Raw genomic sequence first — 12,412 nt, forward strand, 5'->3', positions numbered from 1 at the left:
GTTATCATCATTATAGATTCAATCATCTATAATGATGATTATAGATACGCTACTACGCTGATCATCCTTGGATGATGGGGCTAAAAACACGGGAGTCTTGAGGACGTTTTAACTTGAGGGAATTTATCCGTACTATGCCAATTTTTTTGTTTTTTCCGTAATATGGGTATTATACACGTGTATCCCATGCTTTACAATACTACGAAGCAAAGTGTTTTTTTTTATTTTTAATTCAAAGTTTCAAGTTTTCACACTTTTCAATTTTGTGTTTCATGTCAACACGCATTATTCATCAATGCCTATTCACATCTTAAACTAATGCGCATGGAATTTTTTCGCTGTTGTTGTAGGTTTTCTTCAGTCACATGAATTACATGTATTATGTAAGTGCATTTGGTGTTTTACTTTAGTACTTAACTAAATTTAGTTAATCCTTTACTTATACCGGCTATATATATATTAATATTTTATTTCTTTTTACACGTCACTCCTTGTTTTCTCTCAAGATCTTTTCACTTCAGAGAACTGATTTTCATATCGCTAACACTAAAAGAAGAATTTCTGCTCTAAAAGTACGAAGAAAAGACATTTTTCTGCATATTATGCCGAGTTGAACTCGGAAATAAAAGTCAATTGGTCTCCGCCGGGAATAGAACACTGGCCCTCTTGCAATTCGGGCCAGCGCACTATCTGTATACACCACAGGAGACATATACAAATACAAATACCACAGCAGACAAAATGCCCAACGAGGTGGGCTTTTTGAATTATTAGATGATGCTCAATCAACATCTCTACATATAGCCAGTTTTCTGTGTATCTTGTATTAACAAGTGACGAGGACACCTTTCTCTACATATGTCCCCGTCTGGTGGCCTTGATGCCATTTACTGATTGATGTCACTGTCCATTGCAAGGTGCTGTTCAGCATACATACTTTCCAAGGAGGAAAAGTTTTATCTGCATCTATAGCGTATTGGTAGCGCACTCGCTTACGAGAAGGCGTGGGTTTAAGTCACCGTAGAGACAGGGATGCATTTTTCTTTCCTAAATCAACATCACTACATATAGCCAATTTTCCATATGCCTTGTCATCCCTTCATATATGTGGCTGAGAAAAATCATTTCATTCTGACCCAAGTGCGTTGATGATTTGGAATAATTTCTTGTAAAATCTCAAAGAACAGTGTAGTGAATGTTGGAATCACCTAGATCATTCCTAGAGGAGAACACAACTAGTTGTACTTTTGATTTTTATCATCTAAACTCTCCAAAATATATCATAGATACTTAGGATAGAAAGCCGTGATCAATGATCAACTCCCAGTGGAAATTCTAGTCTAAACATGTATAGCCCGGATGTGCTGTACATGAAGCGGTTATACGACGTACGGATTGATTGGTGATTCTCGATTTGCAGGGTGAGTGAGTAAGTATCCTCTAAAAAACGACGAAAGGTTACTGAAAGAAATATACCCAAAAGATGGCCACAAGAGAAGATATATATCACGCGTATTTACAAATAACATCTACACGCCAACTACTCTTTCTACCATATAAATGCATTACCCTTATCCTAACGAAACGATCTCGCTGCAGAACCATTACTCATGGATCAGCTGCAAGGAGGTGCATTTTGATAAACGATGTCCCACTTTCTCTTCTTATTCTCCTTCGTCATCGTTTGATCTGATTTTATCATGACCTGTTTCCGAAGTTATCCTTTTTTTTCATATTTTTTCACCCAAAAAAAAAAAAAAATAGTTTTTCATATTTTGTGTATTTTTTTGTTTCTGTTTCTTGCCCTGTATTGCGAGGTATGCAGTTCATTTTTTACGTCGCCTATTTTTCTTTTTTAAAATATAAAGAAGAAAAAAATAAAGAACGTCATAAAGGTAGTGTATGTCTTTCTCTCTCTCTCTCTTTTTTTTAGTGAATAAATTCTTATTCTTTTTCTTATTTCCAAGAGAGTACTTTATGCCCACGAATGGTAAATGGATCTATTCTGTAAGTAAAAGCAGCATCTCTGCTGTTCTGTCTTTACAGAAAAATGATCTGGATCTTTTTTCATATGAAGATGACAATTCAACTTTAGACGTGTTCCTATCACATTTGGGTCTAGATTCATCACAAAGCAGCCATTAAAGCGTCACTTTTAGAAACTTGATACCCGTTCATGAGAAATGATAAAAAATTTATAAGGATTTTTTTTTTTGGCGCAGTTCATTGATGTGAGTTGTTTGGAATTCTCCTCGTCACTGGATTGTTTAAAAAACAACTTGAAAATTCTTGTAAAGCATTTTATATTGGTATGTACCTATGTGACACGAACTTGGTGGGTTGGTTTCTAACTCAAAAAATCTAAGAATGTCTTCGCTATAATAGCTACCTCATCTAAAAACTTTCCAGCCGCAAGGCAGAACTTGGAATATTTTCAAGTGCTCTTCAAGACATACCAATGTCCAAAGTAGTCCAGAATTTGATGAAATTAGATATAGCACACGTCAAGGCAAACTGCTTGGTATTTTCCAGAACATACGGGAGCCCTTAAGTTGACCGTGTGGGGCCAGGAGTGGCGGTCGAAATTTGGAACAACTTTTGCATAGTTTTGTTCTTTCTTGTTTGTTCGTGTTGACTGATATGAAGATATACAATTCCGAATAATTTCAACCTACTGAACACGAATATCACAATGAAAAAGTTTTATTGGCTCTTGTTTTTGTGATATTACGTTGTCAAAAGTTGAAAAGTGCTTTTTTGTATTGTGAAAAGTGGTAAGGGATAACGGAGCAATGTTATGAGTGAAGATGATCAACCTCGATGCTGGCTGACTATTGTTGGAGTATTGTGAGAGATGCTGTTCTTATGTGCAGTACATGCGTAAGGCAAAACTTGTCAGACACCGATAAATAGGCTATTATTCTATAATGCATTTGCGTTTAATGTATTTTTGTTGTGTTTCTATGTATAGTGAAACTTCAATATAATCATATTCTGTGGACCAAGGAAAAGTTATCGTTATATCGAGAGGTAGCATTATCATCAGTCACCACCAAATTTATGCTGTTGTTGGCATCTCTCCAGAATTGACGACACTTGTAACACTATAACATGACATTTATAAGTATTTATTCACAACAAACAATTGTAATTGGTTGGTTGATTAGTAAAGTTCAGTTAGTTTTTCCACACCATAAAGTGGTTCACTCTACAGCATTTTTGTGTACTACACAAAATGCTGCTTCACGGAAACTTCATAAGCACTTTCGGAGGGTTGATACGCAAAATACCGATGCTATTAAACACCCTTGAAAGAACAAAATCTGGTCCACAATTTAAAAATATATTGAGGGTGAGTTTGAGTGAAATATATATAAAAATATAGGTTTTTTTTTCCCTCTCTCTCTCTCCAAATCCCCTCGAAAAATATCGTTATAGAGGAATTTATCGTAGTAAAGGATATCGTTGTGTCGGTAGGAGTTTACCGTTAAACAATAGGCAATTCCAAACAAGATTTGAAAAAAAATATCATTGTAGAGGGATTTATATATCGTTACATAGAGTATCGTTATATCGAGGTTTCATTCATTCATGTAGCGACGTTTCACTGTAATTGCGTTCGAGCTTTTACGTATAATAATGTTGCCCGAAAATGATGTGACTGTCCGTTATTAATACGAAAGCTGCCTCTGTGGGGAATCAAACCCACGTCCTCTAACTTATCGCATGAGCGCGCAAGACCACTACGGTACAAAGGTAACGAACCTCCTTCCTTAGAGCTTGTGTGCGCTGAATGGGACTATACAAAGACAGCCAGACCTAACTCATGCCAAAGCTCACATTGCTGACATTGCCACAAGATGGCATTATCCGAAGGTGATGTCACTATCCGCTATTAATACGAAAGTTTCGACAGCTGACATCATCTTCGGATGAGTCGCCATCTGGTGGCAATGCCAGCAATGTGAGCTTAGGCCTTAGTTAGGTCTGGCTGTCCATTTACAGTCCCATTCAGCGTACACGAGCTCTAAGGAGAACGGATTCGTTGCCTTTGCAGAGTAGTGGTCTGGCGTGCTCATCCGATGAGTGAGAGGACGTGGGTTTGATTTCCCGCAAAGGCAGTTGAATTTTCTTTCCTGGATTTACCTTCGCATCAGCCAGCTGTCGAAACCGTCGTGTTAATGTGCCTCTATATATTGAAGTTTCCATATATTTGTGTAGTTTTTTATTTTCGTGCATTTATTTTGTTTCCTATATACTCGTCTGTTACAATGCATTGTATCGGGCTATTATATGTGAATCAAATGTGCAATTTCAGAGAAAAGCATAGCCAAATTAGCTTTTTCATGCTCAAATTCGTATTCAACACACGGAATTAAATAGGAAATGACTATTTTTGTTTCGGACACAGATAAAAATTTGTCAAAATGTATTGTCCCGTGTAATCACAGTATTTCTTAACGTGTTTATCTGTTACAGAAAAACACAAGAAACATAAAAATACAAGACAACGAAAACATCCTTAGTTTGGTTGTATCGGCGGATACGTAGGAAAATCTTAAAAAAAATAGCCGAAAGCTTCGGCGCACATTTTTCAACGTCAGATTTGCTTCCGACAGATCGGCAGATCGTCAGCCATATGTCACCGCTCCGTCAAGATGTTCCAGTCAGCCGGATTTCGCTGTCGGCCAAGTTGGACAGGTTGCAAGAGAGAGAGAGAGAGAGAGACGACGGTTATACAGGCATTCCTCCCATCACAGCACTAGCCCCATGCTTATGTCCTGGAAAACAATTTCCGGAATATTTTCACTGTTCTTGTTATTTATATATATATATATATATTTCTTTTTCCTTGTATACCATAAAATAAAGTAAAAAAAAAAATCCGAATAAAATGGTGAGATGAAAGAAGCTGAAGCTAAATCGATGGATCGATCTGAAAATATATCGCACATGGTTTTAAAACCAAAAGAAAAAAAAAAAAACATTTATTTTTTTTTTAAATTTTTTTTTGTGTAGAATCTTCACGACTTTATATGTTTCTATCTGTGCTTTTTCCCCATCATTATCGGTTCAATTTTTTTTTTCAAGTATCATTGTTATGTGAACGATGGTGTTACTGGGGTGTTAGTTGATGAAAAGTACGATATTTTTCAACACGTCAATGATTAAAAACAATGGACGGTACGATAAATGGGAAATCGCTTAACTTGTAAAGCCGATAAATTTGTTTTTTTTTCTTCCATCCTTCCCCCCTTTATTTATTGACCCGAAGATTATAACCATAATTTAAAAGAAAAGTTTGCAATAATAGAGACTATGATATACCTGGAAAAATTGCTTTTCAGTACACTTTGTATAATTAATTTTTTTAGATACCTAATAACATGTTTAATGTTTGATTAACGTAAAATGATCATTAACATGATATAATTTATAAAGATGCATTAAAAATAAGTTATAAGAACACTGTGCTCTTTGTGTTTTTCTTTTCAATTTAAGGAGTTGTTTTTAAAAAAAAATGATAGAAACTAAGAGAAGAGAAAGAACATAAAAATTAACCATATATTCACGAAGGAACGCATTTAGCTGAAATTTCAGAATAACACTTTCACTGTGGATCCAGAATAACACTTTCACTGTGGATGACTCCATGGTGGCGTCATCATTGTCTTGTTCCACTGCCATTTTGACATCACGTCGATGCGTTTTTTTGGGGGACTACAGAATGGTATGGGAATAGAGAATATACAGGGTGCATAGCAAACATGGGGACTGGCGAACTGTTGTTCCTAGAGGCATACTTAGCAAAAGTATCCAAATAACGTGTAGCACTCAGATATGCCATCCATTTTTAAAAGGGTTGTATAGTTATTAAAATAAAAAAATAACTTTTTATACAGTCCCCGTGTGCTCCAAAACCCAATCAGAAAGTTGTCACCCTGTCTCTCCTGATGCGAAAAAAATAATACTTCACGTTGCTAAGTACATTATTAACTGAGATATTCGAATTCCAAAAACGGAGGAAAGGTGGGAAAAACAGCATTAGAGATGCGAAAAACGGTTTACCCGCATTTAATGGTGTTTTTCCCAACTTTCACCCGTTTTTCAAATCTCCGCGGAATATTGCACTTGAAAAGCATTGATTTTTTTTTGTTGGCATCAGGAGAGACAGGGCAAAACTTTTTTCATTGGTTTTGAGGCACACGGGGATTGTATGAAAAGGTATTTTTTTTATTTTACTAAATATACAACACCTTGAAATATGAATGATATATCTGAGTACCAAACTGTTTCTAAAGGAAGTATGCCTCTGGGATCAACTGTTCGCCAGTAAAATGATGTTTGTTATGCACCTTGCATATAGAAGTATGGGAATATAGAATGGTGGGGGATGGGGGAACCTTGTGAATTTGCATTGTGGCCGCTATCATCATTCATTCAAAATTTTTGATACTATCAGTTAGCTATTTCAAGTTTTTTGTCTACTCTACGAGCCCTCCGTTTTCCGAAATGACTTTGTAAGTAAGTTTTACATTTTTATTTTTATTTATTTTCATATATCCACTTCCCAATAATTGTTTTTTGTTACAAATAAACAACTTTTTTTGCACACCAGATTGTGAAGTTTTTTTTTAATTTTCAAACTTACTAATCAGACTTTCTTTCTCATGTGTTGCGGGTTTGCATAACTAGCCTAATACCATCAGTATTTCATATACTAAAATGAACCTATCTATAAAAAAATAAATCCGCCGGAGAAACTCGAAAACCAAATTAGACTCCGCAGCAAAAGTGTTGTGTCTCATACCTTTTAACACGGTGAAAAGTATGCTCTAGTAGAAATATCATTAAAGATGCAATTTAACCATTAATTTATTTCAAATTCTTTTACACATATTTTTGATTGTTTATACTATCCCACGCCAGTATAATGTTTTACTGGCGTAATATTTTTAATCCTGGGCTCTGATGCTTAATTTTAATGTAAATTAAAAAAAAAATAAATGCGTTTAAAGTAGCTTATGCGCATGATAAAATTGCATGATATCAATGTAATTGAATAAAAATTAATTCAAAGTAAAGGAAACTGTTCAGTTCATGAAATGAAGCAAAAGATTGAGATTTGATTGATTCAATGTTATTTAAAATTAAGTTTTAAATTTTGAAATTCAAATGTTTTAATATAGATTTAGTTTTAAATAACATTGAGTCAATGAAAAATCAATGCTTTGCTTTATTTCATGAACTGAACTGTTTCCTCTATTGAATCAATTTTTATTGAGTTACATTGATTTCATGCTGTTTTATCAGCACACAAACTGTTTTCAATGCATTTTTTTGAAAATTTGCATGAAAGTAAGTATTTAGAGATATGTAAAGTTTTATATATATTGACGTAGGATACATAATAAAATCCAAAATATAAGAAAAAATTTGAGATATATCAACCGTTAAATAGTATTTTTTAACGTTATTTCTACTACAACATGGTTTTCATCATGTTTGAGGCGAGTAGGGGGGGGGGGTTTACTGTATATATTTTTGTATATTTCCTTTTTCTTTCTTCAAACTTTTAACATAGAATTTTGAGTCACGATGTTTGTGATACGAATTAAGAATTTAAATCGAAACATCTTAAATATCTGGAATTTGAAATTTCCGGCAAACTCATGCGCACCAAACACCGTATATTGCTGGTTTGGTAAATTTATCACTGAGAATTTTAATTATAGAAGCAACCGCATTACTTAAAACTTTGAACTATTTTTGGAAACATATATATATATATACATCCAGTTGAAAAAAATAGAAAATCTTTAGAATTTTTACTTTGATCAGAAATATTGGTATGAATTGAATGGTCCAGTCCATTTTCAACAATCTATAATATACCTATGCATCGGAACTGCACTAATAATCACTATATTGTTTTTAGTAATTTGTATACAACTTCATGAATATGACACAGGGATATATTAATGAAAATCATCAAAAAACAACGACCCTTTTCTTTCCAACTCCAAGATAACCTTTTCCTAAGTGTATGATACGAATAAGAGCCATCTTGTGCCTGAAAATCAGATAAATGTCTCTTTCGGAGCTTATTTTCTAAGAAATTGTCCTTTTTTTTCCCTCCCTCATTTTTCTTACGGAAAGAACTAGTAATTTTAATCCAGTACTTGAGCTTTCGGTTTATTGCGGTTTCATTATTTCCAGTGAGTCCGATTCCACGCTTCTTTATTTCAGGAACAAAAGTAACTAACTTTTCCATTAAGCAAAGTCTGATCGGCTATTTTTTCCCAAGTTTTATTTCTTTTTATTGAGACAAAGTAATATGTATTTCTCTCTCTCTCGTCTAGAGGAGAGAGATTGCCAAATTGAAATAAAAAAAAACATAAAAGAATAGGAGAAAGGAGATCTCTTACTGTAACGCTTCACAAAGATCTGTCCAAGGGAACGGTATCGTCAGTGAGATTAACAATTAAAACGAGGCTGGCTCAGTGGAAAGTTTGAAATTTCACTTAAATTGGTTCCACTCTTGGAATGAATGTGCCTCCCGGGGATGGATTCTCATAAGTGAGGATCAAATGAATTGCAGTTGACGTAAGGTTTGGCAACACAAAACTACGATAGAATCGAGCCAAAATTACCTTTTCTACTTAGTTGTGTATGATGAATAAGTAAAATCAGCTCGAAATTGAACTGCTTCATTTGCTTTCGGATTTTGAATTCATAGAATCCTGTTTTGGTTACATCGAATTTGGGAAAGAGATCGCTGATTGGTATTAACGCGATACGCGATTCCAATATCGATCGAGTTCATACGCCATTCTTGTTTTATGTTTTTTCGTCTGAAAATCCTATTGCGAGTGTATTGCGTGAAACATCTTCGTTAAAGGTAAGGGAGTTTAAATCAAAAAATTAAGTCTACGAATTCATATGTTATTATCGTAGCATGCATTTCTAAACAAATGTTTGAATCGTCTTTTATCAGATTGGTTGTTATCTTCAATCTTTTCCTCGAAACCAATAATTTTCACTGGACTCAACGAAAATAGTTCGAAGAATAGAGATAACTTATCGTGAATGGGAAACCATCAGAAGATTTTACAATCGAACATAATAAAACTGCAGCGTACGGAGAAGATTTGAACGATGTTGTACAGTTATTTGAAGAATTCTTGTAGATGATAACAAAAAAAAAAGAGTAGGAGATAAAAGAAAATGACTTTGAAAATTTTCTGCAAAAAGTCGTACATATTGCATTGATCTATTCCCCCCCCCCTTTTTAAGGTTGCAGATCGAAGGAGATGCCATGTTCTGAATATTTTCGAGTTCTGATATTAGTCATATGCTTTGAAATAATCTATAGTCCAATATTGAATATCCGTAAATATTTTTTGAAGGATGTTTATTCAAGCCTACACTCTCATCATCAAAAACACGTAGCAATATGTAGAACGTATCTGTGTTAACGACTTCTCCTGCACTCCATATTCCTCTAATGTTTGAGATCAACTCTTGAAATTGCACCTCCACTCCATCATCGATACACTCCGTCTTATAAATCAATATGCAGGTAAGACTGGCATGAGCAATATTTATTGAGGTAAAAAAAAGGTAAGTGTAGTGTTTGTCAGTATGGCATCGGATCAACGCGTTTGGCGCATATTCCCGTAATTCGTCAAATCTTGTGGTAGGGCTGAACAAGTGAAGTGTGCCCCATACATTTTCAATCGGGTCTAGCTTGTCTGGTAACGTGCCTAGTCATTGCACACTATCTATGTGTTCAAGTTGAGCCCCAGCTATGGTGGCAATATGTGGATGACCAATGTCGTGCTACAATACTTTGTTCAGAAAATGTTCCATACACAGTGACACTATTTTTACCTGTTCTACTACCATGAAGGCTACTGTCAGGTCCACGGGTGGTTCGATCCCGGGGAAGGACACAGATAAGTTCTTTCACTACCGGACCTGAGGTAACTACCGATAGATGGCGTCTTCTCAATATGCACTCGTAAAGTTCCCCTCCATGCTCAAGATGAGCATAGAAGTATATCATGACAGTTTCTAGAGAGAAAGATTTCCGACCCAACTCGATCGGTAGTAAATTGCTGTATGGAGGGCGATATGCAAAAAAAAAAAAAAAAAATCCGTGATTGTTTAGTTAATTTGAAAGAAAACTATTTGAAAAAGTTTGTACAAATATGTCATCCACAGTCAACGACAGGACGTATTATGATAACTACGCTGCTGATTTACTGAGTTTAGTTGAACATTGCGTATCATTCGGCGACTCAACAATGTGTGATTCCAGAGAATGGTCTTAACTGTGATGGTGAGCAAATCAACTTGTTCAAAAATTTAGAAGCCAAACTGGATAATGTAACTAAAATTGTGATCTCATTAAATGCTAGATATAATGAAAAAACCGCTCTTCAACGGACATTATTGATACAAAGGTTACAAGCGATGTTGATTTAAGTTGAATAACATGGTGGAAGCAGCAAGCATGATCTGTAGTAAAGTAATTCCAATTTTGAATGGACTCAGAAAAGATAAAAAATGTTATCCAATTCAAATCCACTTGAAAATGTGAACAAAGAATCCGTGACGCTTCCTTTGTCATCTGTGCTCAAAAATGCCGATACACAAGGATCAAAACTCTATTATCTCGAAAACTTTCCCTGATGTTGTGTCAAAAAAATGTAACCATCCCAATACCATCGGGTAGCGATGCACATGTCATATCGCACATTCGGCCTCTGTTTTAAAATCGCCTTCGTCTGTAATCACTGAATCTAAAGCTGAATTTCATTCGGATTCCTCTCGATATGAGAATTTTGTTGTACGTACTAATTTGAATCCCTCATCTGTGTCACAAATTCCTGCATCTGTGAATAACGCATCAAAATCTGTCGTTTATTCTAATTCGTAGGCTTCTGCGAAAAACTCACAAAAAAGATTTTTAGCGGTAAAAATAATCATACATTCTTGAAATCGGCGAGTGCTGTAAGAAAAGGGGCAGTGTTTGTCTCAACATTGAGTCCCGATACGATAGTTGAATAGTTGCTTGAATAGTTGTTTGACTGAAACTTAACTTGCTTGAATAGTTGTTTGACTGAAACTTAACTTGCTTGAATAGTTGTTTGACTGAAACTTAACTTGCTTGAATAGTTGTTTGACTGAAACTTAACTTGCTTGAATAGTTGTTTGACTGAAACTTAACTTGCTTGAATAGTTGTTTGACTGAAACTTAACTTGCTTGAATAGTTGTTTGACTGAAACTTAACTTGCTTGAATAGTTGTTTGACTGAAACTTAACTTGCTTGAATAGTTGTTTGACTGAAACTTAACTTGCTTGAATAGTTGTTTGACTGAAACTTGCTTGAATAGTTGTTTGACTGAAACTTGCTTGAATAGTTGTTTGACTGAAACTTGCTTGAATAGTTGTTTGACTGAAACTTGCTTGAATAGTTGTTTGACTGAAACTTGCTTGAATAGTTGTTTGACTGAAACTTGCTTGAATACTTATATTGACGAATTATTTGACGATAGATACGTTGTGATACGCAAAGATAGAAATTATAGTGAATTATTATGTGGAAAGGGCAGGGGTTGTGTACTAATTGCCGTTAGGAACTGCTACAAATTCAGTGTTATCGAATTGGGAAATTCTAATCTAGAAGCTGTTTGCATTAAAGTTTGTTGTGATGTAGGGGTGGGGTGTATTTGCATATAAAAAAGTGTGTATCTATTGCAGTCCCAAAAATGTGCTTTATCTTATTATATTGATTTTTATAATGCTATTAAGCAGTTTTCTCGTGATGAAATAAAAAATTTGGTTATTTGTGGTGATTTCAATATACCACACATAAAATGGCTCCATTCAGAATTTTTAAAATGTATGATCAAATCAAAATTTAATACTGAACTACTGAAATTTATCCAGTTTAACGACCTTGTTCAGTGCAACAATGTTACGAACAGATTGAATAGAATATTCGATTTGATTCTAGTCAATCTCAATGTTTTTCTATTGAAATTTCAAGAGATTTTTTCCCACTTATGGAAGATAATCATCATCCATCTCTTAATTAACATCAATAAACCTTGTTCATCTAAACATAGTTTTATTAATAATGATGTTGCTAGTTATGATTTTTCAAACTGATTTTTATTCTCTTTACGATCATTTTGGTGATTTTAATTGGAATATTTTAAATATGTATGACAATGTCGACGAAGTTGTCTGTATTTTTTATCGATGTATTTTTATGATTTTTGATGTTTGTGCGCCTAAGCGAATCCCTATTGTAAGAAAATTTCCAAAATGGTTTAGCAAATCCACGATTTTCAAAATCAAACAAAAAGTGAAATTTTGTAGTAGATATTTGAAGTACAA

This window comes from Pholcus phalangioides, unplaced genomic scaffold (genome assembly GCF_987345545.1).
Source record: "Pholcus phalangioides strain wild (caught in Gottingen) unplaced genomic scaffold, Ppha-v1.0 ptg000007l_1, whole genome shotgun sequence".
Classification (NCBI taxonomy): Eukaryota; Metazoa; Arthropoda; class Arachnida; order Araneae; family Pholcidae; genus Pholcus; species Pholcus phalangioides.